Consider the following 17,901-nt stretch of genomic DNA (forward strand, 5'->3'; position numbering starts at 1 on the left):
GTTCAGGCCTTACTTGGATTTGTTCGTGATAGTCTTCCTTGATGATATTTTGATCTATTCCCATAGCCAGGAGGAGCACGGGCAGTATCTTAGAGTGGTTCTTCGGACTTTGAGGGATAGTCAGTTGTATGCCAAGTTTTTGAAATGTAAGTTCTGGTTGAGTTCAGTTGCATTCCTAGGTCATGTTGTATCCGCAGAGGGTATTCAAGTTGATCTGAAGAAGATTGAGGCAGTCAAGAACTGGCCTAGACCAGCATCAGCTACAGAGATTCGGAGTTTCTTGGGATTGGTAGGCTACTATCGCCGGTTTGTGGAGGGATTTTCATCTATCGCAGCCCCGATAACCAGGTTGACCCAGAAGGGTGCCCAATTCAGATGGTCGGACGAGTGTGAGGCAAGCTTTCAGAAGCTCAAGACAACTCTGACTACAACACTGGTGTTGGTTTTTCCCACATGTTCAGGGCCTTATACAGTTTATTGTGATGCATCTCGTATTAGACTTGGTGTAGTGTTGATGTAGGATGGCAAGGTCATTGCCTATACTTTGCGGCAGTTGAAGATTCATGAGAAGAACTATCCGGTTCATGAATTGGAGTTAGCAACCATTGTTCACACATTGAAGATCTGGAGGCATTATCTGTATGGCGTGCCATGTGAGGTGTTCACGGATCACAAGAGTCTGCAGTATTTGTTCAAGCAAAAGGAGTTAAATTTGAGGCAGAAAAGGTGGTTGGAGCTATTAAAGGACTATGATATCACCATCTTATATCATCCGGGAAAGGCCAATATGGTGGTCGACGCTTTGAGTAGAAAGTCAGCCAGTATGGATAGTCTTGCTTATATTCCGGTCGGTGAGAGACCGCTTGCTTTGGATGTTCAGGCTTTGGCCAATCAGTTCGTGAGGTTGGATGTTTCTGAGCCCAGTCGTGTGTTAGCTTGCACGGTCACTCGTTCCTCTTTATTGGAGCATATCCGTGATCGACAGTATGATGATCCCCATTTGTGTGTCCTTAGAGACACAGTGCAACACGGAGGTGCCAAGCAGGTTACTTTAGGTGATGATGGAGTTTTGAGATTGCAGGGTCGAATTTGTGTGCCTAATGTGGATGGGCTTTGAGAGTTGATTTTAGAGGAGGCCCATAGTTCCCGGTACTCTATTCATCTAGGCGCCACGAAGATGTATCAGGATTTGCGGCAACATTATTGGCGGAGAAGAATGAAGAAGGATATCGTTGCATATTTGGCTTAGTATTTGAACTATCAGCAGGTTAAGTACGAGCATCAGAGGCCTAGTGGTTTGTTTCAGAGGATTGATCTTCCCGAGTGGAAGTGGGAGCGGATCACTATGGACTTCGTTGTTGCACTCCTATGGACTTAGAGAAAGTTCGATGTGGTATGGGTTATTGTTGATAGGCTGACCAAGTCAGCACATTTCATTCCTGTGGTAGTCTCCTATTCTTCCGAGAGGTTAGCTGAGATCTATATTCGGGAGATTGTTCGTCTTCATGGTGTGCCCGGGTCTATCTTTTCGGATCGAGGTACGCAGTTTACCTCCCATTTCTAGAGAGCAGTTCAGCGAGAGTTGGGCACATAGGTTGAGTTGAGCACAAAGTTTCATCCTTAGACGGACGGGCAGTCCGAGTGGACTATTCAAATTTTAGAGGATATGCTCCGAGCTTGTGTCTTGACTTTGGAGGCTCGTGGGATCAGTTATTGTCTTTAGTAGAGTTTTCCTAGAACAACAGCTACCAGTCGCGTATCCAGATGGCTCCGTATGAGGCTTTGTATGTTAGGCGGTGTCGGTCGCCAGTTGGGTGGTTTGAGCCAGGAGAGGCTCGGTTGTTGGGTGGTTTCAGGATGCCTTGGACAAGGTCATGATCATTCAGGATAGGCTTCGCACAGCTCAGTCCAGGCAAAAGAGTTATGTCGACCGCAAGGTTCGTGATTTGGCATTCATGGTCAGTGAGCGGGTATTGCTTCGAGTGTCGCCTATGAAGGGCATAATGAGATTTGGGAAGAAAGGCAAGCTTAGCCCTAGGTTCATTGGCCCATTTGAGATTCTTGATCGAGTGAGAGAGGTGGCTTATAGACTTGCATTGCCGCCGAGCTTATCAGCCGTGCATGCAGTGTTTCATGTGTCCATACTTCAAAAATATCACGGCGATCCATCCTACGTGTTACATTTCAGCACTGTCCAGTTGGATAAGGACTTGTCTTATGAGGATGAGCCGGTAGCTATTCTAGACCGGCAGGTTCGTCAGTTGAGATCGAAGAGTTTCCCTTCTGTTTGTGTTCATTGGAGAGGTCAGCCCGCTGAGGCATCGACCTGGAAGTCTGAGTCCGATATGTGGAGCTGTTATCCTCATCTTTCCCCCGACTTAGGTACTTCCTTCTTCTGTCCGTTCGAGGACGAACAGTTAGGTCATCACTCATTTTAAAAGTGAATTCTACATGCTGAGGTCTTAAAAACCTCTTTCAACATCACCTCAATTTGCATGCGTAGTTCGGGCGCGTAGCCGGAAAGCTATTATGTGAAAATCTGTGAAAAAATGATGAATTTTGACTTTAAAATAAATTAATTTTACTTCAGTCAACATTTTGAGTAAACGAACCTGGACCCGTGATTTGACGGTCCCGGAGGGTCCGTAGGAAAATATGGGACTTGGGCGTATGCCCAGAATCGAATTCCGAGGTCCCAAGCCCAAGAAATGAATTTTTGAAGAAAATTATTTTCTGAAATTGTTTATGAGTTTTGGAAATGAATTGTGATTAAGACTTGATGGTATCGGGCCCATATTCTTGTTCTGATGCCCTATACAGGTCTTATATGTGATTTAAGATAAATATGTAAAATTTGGTAAGAAATGGACTTGAAACAACGTGAATCAGATCGTTTTTTAGAAAAATGAAAAATTTGAAGTTCTTGAAAAATTTCATGATTTTGATGCTAAATTCATAGTTGTTGATGTTATTTTAGTGATTTGAATGCACGAGTAAGTCTGTAGGGTATTTTTGAGGTAGTGTGCATGTTTGGTTTGGAGCCCCGAGGGCTCGGGTGAGTTTCGGATAGGTCTCGGGAGGTTTTTGAAATTAGGAAAAATTGCAGAATCTGTTGTCTGCTGGTGTCCAGATGTTTGTTCTATGCGATCGCATAGGAAGGTTCGTGATCGCATAGTGTAAATTTCAGGGGTCCATTTTTGTACTATGCGATCGCATAGTTCCCTCTGCGATCACATAGAGTAAATTCTGGGAAGTCACAAATTGTTCTATGCGATTGCATTGTTTCTTCCGCAATCGCAATGTGTTAGACCAAGTTTGGGAAGGGAGTCCATTTTCCCTTATGCGATCGCATATCCTAGTCCGCGATCGCAATGCCCAGTCCCCCTTACCCTATGCGATCGCATACCATTGTCCGCGATAGTAGAGAACAATTTTGCCTAGTCATTTAAAAAGAACAAAACACAAACGAGATTAAACCCAAATTTCATAACTTCTTTTTCCAAGCTCCAAATTGGGTGATTTTTGAAAGAGAACTTCACCACAAATTCATAGGTATGTAATCTTAGGATCATTCTCTTCAATTTCCATTAACACCCATTAGAATTCTAGGCCTTAATCATTTTCTTAAAGGTAGAAAAAAATAGAGAATTGGGTAGAGTTAGGGCTTTTTGTATAAATGGAATTTAGACCTCGTTTTGGGGTCGGATTTCAAAACGAAATACATATTCGGGCTCGTGGGTGAATGGGTGATCAGGTTTTGGTCCGAACCTCATGTTTTGACCAAGCGGGCCCGGGGTCAATTTTTGACATTTGGGAAAAATGATAGGAAATCTATAATTAAGCATTGGAATTGCATTTGTTTAGCGTTTATTGACATTATTAAGTCGATTATGTCTAGATACAATTGATTTGGAGCCAAATTCAAAAGGAAAAGTGGTGTTTGAGGCTTTAGTTGGCCGTAGAAGTTCGAGGTAAGTGTTTGGTTTAACCTTAGCTTGAGGGATTATGAGTCGAGTCCTATTTACTATGTGGTATTTGTCGAGTACGACGTATAGTCATGGTGACGCGTATCTATACGTTGGTGTCAAGCATGTCCGTGAGTCTTATATTGTGATTATTATGGCTTTGTTGTATTATTCATGCTTTGATGATGATTTCTATTGTTGGGAAAAGTATGTGGAAGTAATTGTGACATTTGAACATTGAGGAGCGTTGGCTCAAGTTGTACAATGAAATGTGAAAGTATAAGTGAAAATTGAACCTTTTAGAGTATTGGCTCAAAGTTGTGAAGTGAGTTGTGAAGTAAAAGTGAAAAAGAGAAGAGAATCATTATATTATCTCCCTTGCTGAGAATTTGTTGTTTTGATGTTTTCTCCCTAGCCGGGATGTCGATGCTTCTTTTGATGTTATTCTCTTGCCGGGACTTGATTGTTGAATTATTGTTCCCTTGCCGGGATTCTTGTTGTAATTTCATTTATTCTCTTGCCCTATTATTTGTGATTGTTGTTTGGGTGACGACGAGTGTTAAAGCACGAAGGGTGATGTCGTGTATTGTTTTGGTGAGAGAGTGTTGAAACACGAAGGGTGATGCCGTGTATGATTTGTGAGGAAAGAGTGTAAAATATGAAGGGTGATGCCGTGCAGCACGATGTACTATTCCGTGCCGATTATATTGATTATATGGTAAGGAAGTGAGTAAAAGCACGAAGGGTGATGTCGTGCACATTTTCATTACTTGATTGCTTTGGTGAGGACGAGAGTAAAAGCACGAAGGGTGATGTCGTGCACTTATTGATTTCTAGTTCTATGTTGATATCCAAGATTTACTGTTTCCTTCAATTACCTATTGTTTTTCTATTCTGAATTGATATCTCCCCCGCAACATGCTACCCCTCCCATATTTGACTGTTCATTTTTGTTTTTCTTTTCTGTTGTACATAGTTGAATTGCTCAGGTTTATGTTGTAGTTTGGTCCTAGCCTCGTCACTATTTCGCCGAGGTTAGGCTAGGCAGTTACCAGCACATGGGGTCGGTTGTGCTGATACTACACTCTGCACTATGTGCAGATCCCGGAGTAGCTTTTGGACCATAGATTGGGTGACTACCTTCAGTCCACGCGAAGATCTAAGGTAGATCTGCAGGCGTCCGCAGGCCCTGACGTCTCCCTCTATCCCTTTATCCCTGTTTCATTTCCTTAATTCAGAAACAATGTATTGTTTATTTTTTTCCAGACTTTGTATGTAGTAAATCTTAGATCATATGTGACACTGTGACACCAGTTCTGGGTGGTTAAGGCTTAAACAGTTGTAATAGTTACATGTTCAGATGCTCTATTGCTTTTCTTCCGCTTATTTTAAATTTCTGTTATTTATACATTATTTCTGTATAACTGTTTAAGAGAATAAAAAGGGTAAAGAGGTTATTTGTTCAATAATTGGCTTGCCTAGCTCACATTAATAGGATCCATCACAACCTCCTAGGGTGGGAAATCCGGGTCGTGACACACAATAACAACACAATTCAAAAAACACATTAAAACCAACAAACTAAAGTTAAATAGAACTAACAAATTAAACTAAGTTAACACTTATTATTACACCTAGTTCAAAATCGGTTCTATTTGTCTAGTTCAAAGTATATAAAAGTTAAGAAGTGTTTTGTACAACATCATTATCATCACTGTCTGATGAACTTTCATCACCAAGGCGGTATACAGAAGGGTCTACTTGTCGAGGACAGGAAGAATGATCACGGGGAGGACGGGAGGAACGAGCACGGGGTGGACAGAAGGAACGCTCACATCCAAGTCGAGCCTCTGGCGATGACTCACGAGACCGGGGAATCGGAAAACCTCCAGAAGCTAGGAGAGATTTGAGCTTCTCTTGCATGCCCTGGTACTGAGCTTGCATGCCAATGTACTGAGCATCTCTAAGCTTTTTTATTTCCTTGGCTACTTCTATCTCGGATGTGTGCTTTGTCAAAGTCTCCCGCATAGCGGAGAAGCTCTCCCCATCAAGTTGCTCGGCTTGCGAGGAAGTCCCTATTCCTTGCATTCCACACTTAGAGCGATGGAATTTCTTTGTAGGAAGCCCGTATACCTTCCCCCATTTTGGACCGCCAACAGCCTCCGTCCATATTCTTTCAGTAACCTCGTCCGAAGGTTGGATTGGCTCGCCCGACTCATTAGGTGGTTGACTGCGTATGAATTCCTCCGCGTCAGTTGTGAAGCGACCCTATAAAAAAATTACATTGAATTAGTATTTCTAAATTTATATAAAAGTAAATCAAAATACTTAATGAAAAGTGAAAACTTACATGTACAGTCGAGGATCGACCCTCGACCCACCTTTATTGATCAGTCTCTTTCTCTTTCTTTACAATATGAGTCTCCTTGAATAGTTCATCTTGGTTCATTGGACGCCCCAATTTTTTTTCCTGAAAACTCATAAATTTTAGTTAATAAACAGAATATATATACTTTGAAAATTAAAATAAATTAAGCAATTACGTACTAATCTTCTTTTTATTATCCCTAGGCTGATTGCACCTCTAGTGTGCAAGGATCCTCCCTTATCAGATGCGCGAGCTTTCTTTCCTTTTTAGCTCTTTTGTAAGAACTTTGCAGTAAGCCATTGCCTTTGCAAATCCTCCCATAAATTCTGAAGCATCCAGTCAGGCTTCTGGTTCAACTTTCTAGTTTTGGAGAAACTATGCGACAACCGCTTGCGAGCTTTGTGATGAAAATTTGTAGCCACTTCCGCACTATAGCGATGTTCCCATACACACTTGCTCTGTATTTTAAAAGTTAAATATTATATGGAAATGTCATAAATATAAATAATTATATTTCTTAAAAGAACATTTATACTTTAAATTGATTGAAAATTTGCTCCTTCAGCGAGAATGGGAATTTACTTCAAGTAGCATAAGGGCCATCGTAAAGATTTTTGGTGGATTTGGTGATTATCCTCGTATTAATATTACTCGCGATAAACCTACAATTTAATAAAAAAAATACATTAATATCTTATTACAAACTGCACAAAACAATAAACGTAAAAATAACAAATCACTCTTACCCATCACCCTTAGGGACTATGATGATCCTGCCATTTTGATCATAATGCACCTCCTCGTCATCATCAGCAACACCGTCCGAAGCATGTATATCATAGGCATGTGTGTAATGAGTAGGGGGGTCAGAGATACTATCTCGCAGGCGAAGGCCTAAAATAGATGGAGTCACTAATGAAGATGGTTGCGATCCCTGTGACTACGACATAGCTTAATGGACGCAACTGGCTGTGATACTGATGTCTGTGACCTGAGTGGCTGTGACCCGAGTGGCTATGACACGGATGAATGTGATCCATGTGGATGGATGCAATCCATGCGATGCAGATGGCTACGATCCACGTGGTCGTGAGGCAGCTGGACTGTATGCCGGACGTATAGTATTATGGCCCTGTGATGAAAGACCTGGTGTCTATATGAAGATGTAGGGCTCGTGATGCTGTGGCAGCTTAGAATAGCCCTGGGGTGGATGATAAGACCTAGGCATATGCATAGGCATCTCTAAAGAGGGTGAAAAAGATGCAATATTATCTTTTACCCTCCTCTTTGCCTTCCTAGCCTTTTCTCGACCCCGAGAACCAGTAGAATGTCACGACTCGGATTCCCCACCCTCGGTAGTCGTGATGACGCCTACTAATGGGAGCTAGACAAGCCAATTATCAAACAATTACCTTTTTACCAATTTTATTTCTCTTTAACAAACATAAAGCGATAACGTATAAATAACGGAAGTTTAAATTTAAGCGGAAGAAAACAATGAAAAAATATGAATTCTGCATTTATTACAACTACTTAAGCCTTAATCACCCAAAACGTGGTGTCACAGTGTCACAGACGATCTAAGTTTTACTACATACAAAGTCTGAATAAAATAACGATACACTATTTCTGAATGTAAGGAAATGAAACAGGAAATAGGGATAGAGGAGACGCTAGGGCCTGCGGACACCTGCAGGTCTACCTTGGATCTCTGTGTGGACTGTAGGTAGCCTCCAAACTACGGTCCAAGAGCTGCTTCAGGGTCTGCATATAGTGCAGAGTGTAGTATCAGCACAACCGACCCCATGTACTGGTAAGTGCCTAGCCTAACCTCGGTGAAGTAGTGACGAGGCTAGGACCAGACTACCAAATAAACCTGTGCAATTCAAATATATACAGTGGAAAAGAAATATAGAGATAAACAACCAAGTATGGGAGGGGGAGCATGCTGCGAGGGAGATATCAATTCCGAATAGAAAGACAACAGGTAATAAAAGAAGCAATATATCTCGGAAATCAACAAAAGAACCAGAAATCAATAAATGCACGACATCACCCTTCGTGCTTTTACTTTCGTCCTCACCAAATTAAACAAGTAATGGAAATGTGCACGACATCACCCTTCATGCTTTTACTCTCTTTCCTCACCATATAATCAATATAATCGGCATGGAATGGTACATCATGTGGCACGACATCACCCTTCATGGTTTATACTATTTCCTCACAGAACAATGCACGACATCACCCTTCGTGCTTTAACTCTCTTACTCACCCAAACAACAATCACAAACAATAGGGCAAGGGAATAAATGAAATTACAATAATAATCCCGGCAAGGGAACAACAATTTAACAATTAAGTCCCGATAAGGGAACAACATCAATAACATCAACATCCCGGCATGAGAGATAACAAATAAAGCAACAATAGCCCGGCAAGGGTGGTAACATAATAATCTCTTCTCTTTCTCACTTTTACTTCACAATTCACTCAACTCGAGCCAATGCTCTAGAGGTTCACTTATCACTTATACTTTCACAATTTGTTATACAACTTGAACCAATATTCCTCAATGCTCATAGGTCACAATTCCTTCCACAAACTTTACACAACAAATAGAAACCATTGCTAAGGCATGAAAGATACAATGAAGTCATGATAATCACAATATAAGACTCACGGGCATGCTAGATACCAACGTATAGATACTCATCACCATGCCTATACGTCGTACTCAACAATTACCACATAGAAAATAGGACTCGACCCCCAATCCCTCAAGCTAAGGTTAGACCAAACACTTACCTCGATGCCACAAACACAATTCACGATTCAATTATAGCTTTTTCACTTGATTCCACCACCAATTCGCTCGTATCTAGTCACAAGTTACTTAATTACATCAATAAACGCTAAATGAATCAATTTGAATGCATGAAAATGAATTTCCGAAAGTTTCACCCAAAAAGTCAAAAATTGCACACGAACCCACATGGTCAAAACCCGAGGTTCGAACCAAAACCCGATTACCCATTCCCCTACGAACCCAAATATGTAATTTGTTTTGAAATCGGACCTCAAATCTAGGTCCAAATCCCCAATTTTTGTAAAACCTAGGTTCTACCCAAAATACCCAATTTCCCTCATTAAGATCATTGATTTTGAGTTGAAATCATGTTAAAAGAGGTTAAATATTGAAGGAAATGAGTCAAAATTAACTTACAATCGATTTGGAAGAAGAGTTGTTCTTGAAAAATCGCCCTAGGGAGTTTGTGTTTTGAAAAGATGTAAAAATGGGTTAAAATTCGTCTAAGTATAAAAGTTGCAGGTCTCAGATGTGGGAATTGTAAATAGAGGTTCGCAGTTGTGAACCCCGACCTCTGCTAGGTTGGGAAATGCGAAAAGGGTCTCGCAATTGCGAGATGGTAATTGCGAAGACAGGGTCGCATTTGCGATTCAAGGCTGAACAGGGGAGTTTCGCATTTGCGAAAGGAGTCTCGCATTTACGAAACTCGAGTTGGCCTGGCTTCCTTCGCAATTACGATCAGCGACTCGCATTTGCGAGACAGGCTTCGCAAGGCCTGCTATGCACAGCTGAAAATATGCAATTTTTCTAAGTCCAAAATTCACCCCGTGGCCTATCCAAAACTCACCCGAGCCCTCGGGGCTCCAAACCAAACATGCACACTACTCAGAAACATCCTACGGACTTATTCGTGTAATCAAATCACCAAAATAACATCATGAACATCAAATTAAACCTCAAGATCAATGAAATTTCTCAAAACTTCTTTAAACATCAAATTTTGCATTTAAGGTCCGAATTACGCCGAATGGATTCCGTTTCTTACCAAACTTTACCGTCAACACATATAAATCATATTGAATCTGTACCGGGCTCCAGAACCATAATACGGGCCCGATACCACAGGTTTCACATAACATTTCACTTTCAAAAACCTTTATATTTTTCAGAAAATAATTTCTTTCAAAAATTCATTTCTCGGGCTTGGGACCTCGGAATTCGATTCCGGGCATACGTCCAAGTCCCATATTTTCCTACGGACCCTCCGGGACCGTCATATCATGGGTCCGGGTCCGTTTACCCAAAACATTGACCAAAGTCAAATTAATTCATTTTATAGTCAAAGTTTATCATTTTTTACAGATTTTCACATATAGGCTTTCCAGCTACGCGTCCGAACTGCACACGCAAATCGAGGTGATGCTAAAAGATGTTTTTAAGGTCTTGGAACATAGAATTTATTTTAAAAACAAGTGAGGACCTTTTGGGTCATCACATTCTCCACCTCTAAAACAGCCGTTCGTCCTCGAACGGACAAAAGAAGGAAGTACCTGAGTCGGGAGAAAAATGGGGATAACGGCTCCGCATATCGGACTCGAACTCCCAGGTGGATGCCTCAGTAGGCTAACCTCTCCACTAAACACGAACAGAAGGAAAACTCTTCGATCTCAACTGACGAACCTGCCGGTCTAGAATAGCTGTCGACTCCTCCTCATAAGATAAGTCCTTGTCCAACAGGATAGTGCTGAAATCTAACACATGGGATGGGTCACCATGATATTTTCTAAGCATGGACACATGAAACACTGGATGCACAGCTGACAAGCTCGGCGGCAACATAAGTCTATAAGCCACCTCTCCCACTCGATCAAGAATCTCAAACGGGTCAATTAACCTAAAGCTAAGCTTGCCCTTCTTCCCAAACCTCATCACGCCCTTCATAGTCGACACTCGAAGCAATACCCGCTCACCGACAATGAATGCCAAACCACAAACCTTGTGGTCGGCATAACATTTTTGCCTGTATTGAGCTATACGAAGCCTATCCTGAATAATCCTGACCTTGTCCAAGGCCTCCTGAACCAGATCCGTACCCAATAACCTAGCCTCTCCCGGCTCAAACCATACAACCGGAGACTGATACCGCTTACTATATAAAGCCTCATAAAGAGCCATTTGAATACTCAACTGGTAGATGTTGTTGTAGGAAAACTCTGCTAAAGGCAAAAACTAATCCCACAAGCCTCCAAAGTCAATGACACAAGCTCAGAGCATATCCTCTAAAATCTGAATGGTCCGCTCGGACTGCCCGTCCGTCTGAGGATGAAATGTTGTGCTCAACTCAACCCGTGTGCCCAACTCTCGCTAAACTGCTCTCTAGAAACGTGAGGTAAACTGTGTAGCTCGGTCCGAACTGATAGACACAGGCACACCATGAAGGCGAACAATCTCCCGGATATAGATCTCAGCTAACCTCTCGGAAGAATAGGAGACTGCCACAAGAATAAAATGCGCTGACTTAGTCAGCCTATCAACAATAACCCATACTGCATCAAACTTCCTCTAAGTCTGTGGGAGTCCAACAACAAAGTCCATAGTGATACGCTCCCACTTCCACTCGGGAATCACACTCTACTGAAATAAACCACCGGGACGATGATGATCATACTTAACCTGCTGACAATTCAAATACCGAGCCACATATGCAACGATATCCTTCTTCATCCTCCTCCACCAATAATACTACCGCAAATCCTGATACATCTTTGCGGCGCCCGGGTGAATAGAGTACCGGGAACTATGGGCCTCCTCTAAAATCAACTCTCGAAGTCCATCCACATTAGACACACAAACTCGACCCTGCAATCTCAAAACTCCATCATTACCTTAGGTAACCTGTTTGGCATCTCTGTGCTGCGCCGTGTCTCTGAGGACACACAAATGAGGATCAACATACTACTAATCACGGATGCTCTCCATTAAAGAAGAAAGAGTGACCGTGCAAGCTAACACACGACTGGGCTCAGAAACATCAAACCTCACTAACTAATTGGCCAAATCCTGAACATCCAAAGCAAGCGGTCTCTCACCGACCGGAATATAAACAAGACTGCCCATACTGGCTGACATCCTACTCAAAGCATCGACCACCACATTGGCCTTTCCCGGATGATATAAGATGGTGATATCGTAATCCTTCAACAACTCCAACTACCTCATCTGCCTTAAATTCAACTCCTTTTGCTTGAACAAATACTGAAGACTCTTGTGATCTTTGAACACCTCACATGCCACACCATACAGATAATGCCTCCAAATCTTCAACGCTGAACAATGGCTGCCAACTTCAAATCATGAACCAGATAGTTCTTATCATGAATCTTTAAATGCCGTGAATCATAGGCAATGACCTTGCCATCATGCATCAACACCGCACCAAGTCCAATACGAGATGTATTACAATAAATTGTATAAAGCCCTGAACCTGTGGGCAAAACCAACACCGGTGCCGTAGTCAAAACTGTCTTAAGCTTCTAAAAGCTCGCCTCACACTCAACCAAACATTTGAACTAGGCACCCTTCTGGGTCAATCTGGTCATCGGGGCTGCGATAGATGAAAACCCCTCCATGAACCGACAATAGTAGCATGCCAATCCCAAGAAACTCCAAATCGCTGTAGCTGATGCTGGTCTAGGTTAGTTCTTGACTGCCTCAATCTTTTTCGGATCAACCTGAATACCCTCTGCTGATACAACATAACCTAGAAATGCAACGGAGCTCAACCAGAACTCAGACTTCGAGAACTTAGCATATAAATGACTATCCCTCAAGGTCTGAAGAACCACTCTAAGATGCTGCTCGTGCTCCTCCCGGCTACGTGAATAGATCAAAATATCATCAATGAAGACTGTCATGAACGACTACAAATAAGGCCTAAACACTCGATTTATCAAATCCATAAAAGCTGCTAGGGCATTTGTCAACCCGAATAACATCACCAAGAACTCAAAATGCCGTACCGAGTGCGGAAAGCTGTCTTAGGGACATCAGATGCACTAATCCTCAATTGATGGTAGCCATATCTCAAGTCAATCTTCGAAAATACCTTGTCACCCTGAAGCTGATCAAACAAATAATCAATCCTCAGCAATGGATACTTATTCTTGATTGTAACCTTGTTCAACTGCAGGTAATCAATACACATCCTCATCGATCCATCCTTCTTCTTAACAAACAAAACCGGCGCACCCCAAGGCTAAACACTGGTTCTAATGAAACCCTTCTCAAGCAAGTCTTGCAACTATTTTTTCAACTCTTTCAACTCAGGCGGGGCCATACGATATGGCAGGATAGAAATGGACTGAGTGCCCGGAGCCAAATCAATGCAAAAGTCAATATCCCTGTCAAGTGGCATACCCCACAGGTCTAAAAGGAAAACCTTAGGAAACTCTTGAACAACGGGCACAAAATCAATTGAAGGAACCTCGGCACTAGAATCACGAACATAGGCCAAATAGGCCAAACACCCCTTCTCGACCATACGCCGAGCCTTCACATACGAGATAACACTGTGGGTAGAATGACCAGGAGTCCCTCTCTACTCTAAACGAGGTAAACCTGGTAAGGCTAAGGTCACAGTCTTGGCATGACTGTCCAAGATAGCGTGGTAAGGTGATAACAAGACCATCCCTAATATGACATCAAAATCTACCATGTCCAGAAGAATCAAATATAAACAAGTCTCAAGACCTCTAATCACAACTATACATGAACGATGGACTCGATCTACCACAATAGAATCACCCACTGGTGTAGACACATAAACTGGAGAACTCAAAGAATCACTAGGCATGACCAGATACGGTGCAAACTAAGATGATACATACTAGTATGTAGACCCTGGATCAAATAACACTAAAGCATCTCTATCACAAACCAGAACTGTACCTGTGATGACTGCATCGGAAGCCTCAACCTCGGGCATGGCTGGAAGAGCATAACATCGGGGCTAGGCCCCACCACCTTGAACTACATCTCTGGGACGGCCTGCTGCTGGCTGGCCTCCACCTCTAGCAGCCTGAGCTCTACCTCTAATACCTCTACCTCCACCTCTAGCACCACCTCTAGCTTGTTGGGTGGGCTGTGGACCACCTGGTGCCTAAACCATGGCACGGGAACCCTGATGCTGAGAGCTACTCAATGCTCGAGTGCAAAACCTAGCAATGTGACCCATATCACCACAAGTATAACAAGCCCTCGACTGCTAAGACTGCTGGCCATGACGACCTAGTGACCACCTCGAAAACTCTAAAGCGGCGGTGCATTGATAGGAGCTGGTGATGCACTGATAGGAGCTGGTGATGCACTGATAGGAGCTGGTGATGCACTGTAGGTCTACTGATCCGAATACTGTATCTGAGGACCACGTCCACCTAAAGCACCATGAGAAACCTGAAGTGCTGACGGAAAAGGCCTAGGAGGATGGCCTCTATTATACGAATCCCTACCTCCAGACGAGGTACCACTGAATCTGCCTGAATGACAGGGCCTCTTGTCCGACCCATGGCCACCTCCCTGTGACAGAACCATCTCCACTATCCTGGCGACATTGGCCGCCTCCTGGAAAGATATCTCACTCCCAGTCTCCCTAGCCATCTGAAGACGAATCGGCTGAATAAGTCCATCAATGAACCTCCTCACCCTCTTTGTCTCGGTGGGAAGTATGGTAAGAGCATGACGAGCCAAGTCGACGAATCTGGTCTAATACTGGGTAACAGTCATAGAACCCTACTGGAGACGCTCAAACTACCTCCGATAGGCCTCTCTCTGAGTGATGGGGAGAAGCTTTTCCAGAAATAGCTGAGTAAACTACTCCCAAGTCAAAGCTGGTGATCCGGCTGGTCTAGCCAAACAGTAATCCCTCCACCAAGTCTTGGCGGATCCAGGCAAACAAAAAGTAGCAAAATCGACCCTATTGGTCTCAACTATCCCCATGTTCCTGAGAACCTCGTGACAGTTGTCTAGATAATCCTAGGGATCCTCAGAAGATGCACCGCTAAAAGTAGTAGTGAAGAGCTTGGTGAACCTATCCAACCTCCACAAGGCATCGACAAACATAGCTGCTCCATCACCGGCCTGAGCTACCATACCCGGTTGAACTGCCCCAACTGGCTGAACTGCTGGAGTGTGAAACTGGGGAGCTACCTGCTCCGGAGTGCGAGTAGCAGGAGTCTAGGCTCCTCCTCCAGCCTAAGAGACGGCTGGTGCTACAAGAAGCAAACCTGCCCGGGTGACACTCTCCATAAGGCCCACTAGACGGACCAGAGCATCCTGGAGAACTGGGGTAGCAATAAACCCCTTTGGGACCTGAGTTGGGCCTGCCGGAACTGCTGGGGCCGGAACCTCATCAACAAAATCAACTTGAGGCTCCGCTATGGGTGCTATTGCCATGGGCTGAGCTGTGCCCCTACCTCGGCCTCTTGCACGGCATCAACCTCACCCTTTACCCCTCGTGGGAGCTTCTGCTGGGGTCTCGGGCTACTGGTCAGTGGATGAGGAAGCTCGTGTTCTCGCCATCTGCGAAAGAACAGAGTAGAAATTCAATTAGCATTGAGAAACCAAACCACACGATAGGAAAGAATAAATGTGAAGTTTTTCCTAAATCTATAACCTCTGGGAGATAAATACAAACGTTTCAGTACCGATCTCTCAAACTCTACTAAGCTTGTCTGTGAACTGTAAGACCCATGTAACCTAGAGCTCTGCTACCAACTTGTCACGACCCGGATTCCCCACCCTCGGGAGTTGTGATGGAGCCTACTAATGGGATCTAGGCAAACCAATTATCAAACAATTACCTTTTTACAAATTTTATTTCTCTTTAACAAACATAAAGCGATAACACATAAATAACAGAAGTTTAAATTTAAGCGAAAGAAAATAATGAAATATCTGAAATCTGCATTTATTACAACTACTTAAGCCTTAATCACCCAAAACCTAGTGTCACAATGTCACAGACGATCTAAGATTTACTACATACAAAGTCTGAATAAAATAACGATATATTGTTTCTGAATGTAAGGAAATGAAACAAGAAATAGGGATAGAGAAGACGACAGGGCATGCGGAAGCCTGCAGGTCTACCTTGGATCTCCGTGTGGACTGAAGGTAGCCTCCAAACTACGGTCCAAGAGCTGCTCCGGGATCTGCACATAGTGCAGAGTGTAGTATCTGCACAATCGACCCCATGTGCTGGTAAGTGCCTAGCCTAACCTCGGCGAAGTAGTGACGAGGCTAGGACAAAACTACTAGATAAACCTGTGCAATTCAAATATATACAGCGGAAATGAAATACAGAGATAAACAGTCAAGTATGGGAGGGGGAGCATGATGCGGGGGAGATATCAATTCCGAATAGAAAGACAACAAGTAATGAAAAAAGCAATATATCTCTGAAATCAACAAAAGAACCAGAAATCAATAAATGTACGGCATCACCCTTTGTGCTTTTACTCTCGTCCTCACCAAAACAAACAAGTAATGGAAATATGCATGGCATCACCCTTCGTGCTTTTACTCTCTTTCCTCACCATATAATCAATATAATCAGCACGGGCTGGTACATCGTGTGGCACAACATCACCCTTCGTGTTTTACACTCTTTCCTCACAATTCATACACGGCATCACCATTCGTGCTTTACACTTTTTCCTCACAAAACAATGCACGACATCACCCTTCGTGGTTTAACTCTCTTCCTCACCCAAACAACAATCAGAAACAATAGGGAAAGGGAATAAATGAAATTACAATAATAATCCCGGCAAGGGAACAACAATTTAACAATTGAGTCCCGACAAGGGAACAACGTCAACATCCCGACACGGGAAATAACAAATAAAGCAACAATATCCCGGCAAGGGTGGTAACATAATAATCTCTTCTCTTTCTCACTTTTACTTCACAATTCACTTTGCAACTCGAGCCAATGCTCTAGAGGTTCACTTATCACTTATACTTTCACAATTTGTTATACAACTTGAACCAACACTCCTTAATGTTCATAGGTCACAATTCTTTCCACAAACTTTACACAACAAATAGAAACCATTGGTAAGGTAGGAAATATACAATGAAGTCATGATAATCACAATATAAGACTCACGGGCATGCTAGACACCAACTTATAGATACTCGTCACCATGCCTATACGTCGTACTCAAACATTACCACATAGCAAATAGGACTCGACTTTTAATCCCTCAAGCTAAGGTTAGACCAAACACTTACCTCGATGCCACAAACACAATTCACGATTCAATTATATTTTACCCCTTGATTCCACCACCAATTTGCTCGTATCTTATCACAAGTTACTTAATTACATCAATAAACGCTAAATGAATCAATTTGAATGCATGAAAATGAATTTCCCAAAGTTTCACCCAAAAAGTTAAAAATGGCCCCCGGGCTCACATGGTCAAAACCCGAGGTTCGAACCAAAACCTGATTACCCATTTCCCACGAACCCAAATATGTAATTTGTTTTGAAATCGAACCTCAAATCGAGGTCCAAATCCCTAATTTTTGAAAAACCTAGGTTCTACCCAAAATACCCAATTTCCCCCATGAAGATCATTGATTTTGAGTTGAAATCATGTTAAAAGAGGTTAATGATTGTAGGAAATGAGTTAAAATTAACTTACAATCGATTTGGAAGAAGAGTTGTTCTTGAAAAATCGCACTAGGGAGTTTGT

This window comes from Nicotiana sylvestris, chromosome 8 (genome assembly GCF_000393655.2).
Source record: "Nicotiana sylvestris chromosome 8, ASM39365v2, whole genome shotgun sequence".
In the NCBI taxonomy this organism is placed as follows: domain Eukaryota; kingdom Viridiplantae; phylum Streptophyta; class Magnoliopsida; order Solanales; family Solanaceae; genus Nicotiana; species Nicotiana sylvestris.